At 46.0% G+C, this 3,170-nt stretch overlaps 1 pseudogene; it reads left to right on the top strand.

Annotated features, from left to right (window-relative positions):
- The first annotated feature begins 1,646 nt into the window (after positions 1-1,646).
- On the top strand, positions 1,647-2,964 carry LOC147428647 (calcium-dependent protein kinase 20-like; annotated as a pseudogene).
- Positions 2,965-3,170: the final 206 nt, after the last annotated feature.

Here is a 3,170-nt window from a genome sequence, read left to right as displayed (position 1 = left end):
CTTGGAGCATTCAATGCTCAAGGCCTTTTTTGGTGAGGTGAGAAGCATGAAATCTTCATTATCGGCAAGGCATGTGAGAAAACGCCCTAATTTAAGGGACTTTTTGAATTTTTGAGGGGACCACAATTTACAAAGGGCATCAACCCTCTTTTTTTGGGTGTCTCATGCACTTTCTCTACAATCCTACTATTGCACATTGTGCCCTCCATCAAGCCTCACAATCTTCATTACCTACCTAGTGTACCTATTGTGAGTGTTTTTGAGGGGCTCCCTACTTGTCACACACTCTCAGACAAGCTTTAGCCTCAGTTTTTTCCACCAATTTCATCAAGAGCTACACTAACCCACATTGTCAAAGCCTTATCTTCTGCAATCGACCCATCAAAGTGGCACGAATTGCCGCAAGCCTACCATGTGAGCTATTGCTCATGTTCACCCTGTTGTCTGTTCAACCCATTGTACCACCATCCTCATGTCAGTAACCTTACTTGTTAGTTCTGCTCATCTCTTGCTCGACAACATCACCCCACATATGTTGTGCTACCAACAACCACCCCATATTGCAAGCCTGCCATGTCTCGTTGTGCCCAACCTAGCCACTGCCCATTTTTATCATTTGTAAGCCCTGCAGCCATAGAATACCCAAATGCAAATGAAACAAAGTAGCACTACTAAACATTAGATAGATTCATAAGCCCATCATTCCTTTAGAAATGTTTTTAAAATCTAGCAACAATTAATGTCATATTATCATACTTTGATGTCATTTAAATGTTTACAGTAACTCTAAAATCCCAACCTATATTGAAATAATCACATTGTTTCTTTACATAGTTCACTATGTATAACATCTATCTCAAAAAGCAACAAACTAAACTTCCAAGTTTAGCCAAATTTGGTCAACAAGTAACTTCTTCATGTTTAACTACGAAATGACTTGACCTATTAATCACATTTTGCCATATATCTATTACTCTCTTTATAATATACCCTCTCTACAACCTTTCAAAATATTTATTGTGAAAAAACAAAATTCTACAAACACAACCCTCATCTACTTTTGCATTACATTCCTTAGCAAGCCACCGTGATTACTCGCCTTATTTAGGATAGTAGACTTATGAATTTGTATTAGCTTAGGGTCATCTTTGATTTGCTTGTCTCCAACACTAACACTACCTACGATGCCGATGTAGAGAACTATGCCTTTGAGCAGTGTGCTCAAGAAAAAAGTCTCTCAAGAGACTTTATGGGACAAGGCTTGAACCCAAGATCTAACGGCCATGATTGTAGGTTGGCTACATTGTCCACCCCAACTCTCACCCATTTGTGTCTCACAATGGGTCCGACAATGCACAAAAAAACTGGCCCCGGCAGTCCTCCTAAAGGGGGGTGGTTTTTTATTGGCCCCTTTACCCTAGCACGGCAAGGGATGAAACAAAAGCATCCGTGGAGATTTCGGGCAAAATCCATTAGGAGAGTTAATTCATTCGATAGTGTGTATAGGTAGAAGAACTTTCTGAAGTAGCCCCTTTTCCATCGTGGACGACGCGCAGCGTAGCGAGGCAGGCGGGTGCTCATCTGGTGCAGACAACGACGACGACGACGTAGTACGTAGAATAAACCACCTACGTTGAAATTGAGCTATGGCTCCTCGACATGATGCCTGCTGCCATGCCTTGGAGAGCCACAGCGGTTTGGAGGCTGTGCAAGAGCTGGGCCAAGGCGGGCAAGGCCTTGTTCTCCTCTGCACGGACCAGGAAACGAACATGCAACGAGTGGCCTGCAAAACCATCAGGTCGCATGTCATTAAACCTCGACCATGCCCTAGCCCTAGCAGCAAGAAGCTGCGGACAGTACAGCAGCTGGATCAAGGCCAGGACTGGACTGATCATGGGCATAATCTCTCCTGTACAAGAAAAAGAAAGCTCACCGCAGAGGAGCACTTCACAGACACCCAACTCCGATGGGAGGCCCAGGTGCTTGAGTACCTGAGCGACATACCCGGCGTCCTCCCCCTTGTGGCCACCTTCGATGGCGATGACACATGCTTCCATCTCCTCACTGCCTTCTGCGATGCTGGTGATCTGCTTGCCAAGCTAGACTCTCGCCCTCCCCTCTTCAAGCTTGACGATCGTGAGGATGCTCCCATCATTGCCAGCCTTGCTCGAACCATTGCACGCTGCCATGCCCGAGATATCATGCACCGTGACATCAAACCAGGAAACATTCTCTTCTGCCACATCATGAATGGCAGCGATGTGCAAGAGGCAGTCCTTGCAGATTTTGGCTTGGCAGCAACCCTAGCTCCAGGAGAGACTCTTTGCGATTGTGTCGGAACCCCACGCTACCAGGCGCCCGAAGTTATAAAGGGCTGTTATGACCACCGTGCAGATATTTGGAGCCTAGGTGTAGTTGTGCACGTGCTTCTCACATCTACTCTACCCTGGCATGCATTGCCTCCCTCGTGATGCTTCTATCCGCGCCATCCATGAAGCCATCCTCTGCAACCACCTGGAACTGGATGCCTTTGGCCTCTCATCCTCGGCAAAGGACCTCCTTACTTGAATCCTCTGCAAGGACCCCGATTGGAGGCTCACATTGGATGAGCTCTTGTGTCATCCATGGTTACATCTCAATACAGCAAGTGATCTTGTCACTGATCATCAACAGATCGCCAATGTAGTTGGACCGGCCTCGATGCGAATAACCAGTCAAAAGTGCATATCAGAAGCTCAATCTGTGATGCCAGCTAATTCTAATTTTCAGCAAATGAATGGAGGCAAATTGTCAGACGTAACAACGTCCTGCACAGATGCTGCAGCCAATCAGGAGAATAAAATGCTGGATAGTCATCCCGCTCCCAAGCCCAGAAGAGTCGGCATGGCTATGAGGAGAAAGTGCTACCGACGACAATGGGCTAATGCCCTGCCCGAAAATATTGCCATGGTAAGGGCGGTATGATCCCGATAGTACAGTTTGTTTGATGGAACGTATCTCAAGGGACAAGTGCATCTGATCTCATCAAGAGGTTTGACAATATATCATCTACTACCATGTTAATGTGGGGAATTAGTTGTAACAATATGCAGGCTGGCAATATATAAAACCATATTGACCTACAATTAGTGTCAAAATCAGAGATCAGGTGAGTGTACGTGCCTTGAGGC

Source organism: Adiantum capillus-veneris, chromosome 23 (genome assembly GCF_014529385.1).
Source record: "Adiantum capillus-veneris isolate H3 chromosome 23, ASM1452938v2, whole genome shotgun sequence".
Taxonomy (NCBI): Eukaryota; Viridiplantae; Streptophyta; class Polypodiopsida; order Polypodiales; family Pteridaceae; genus Adiantum; species Adiantum capillus-veneris.
The sequence above is the reverse complement of the archived record's forward strand: the minus strand, read 5'-3'. Positions and strand labels throughout refer to the sequence as shown.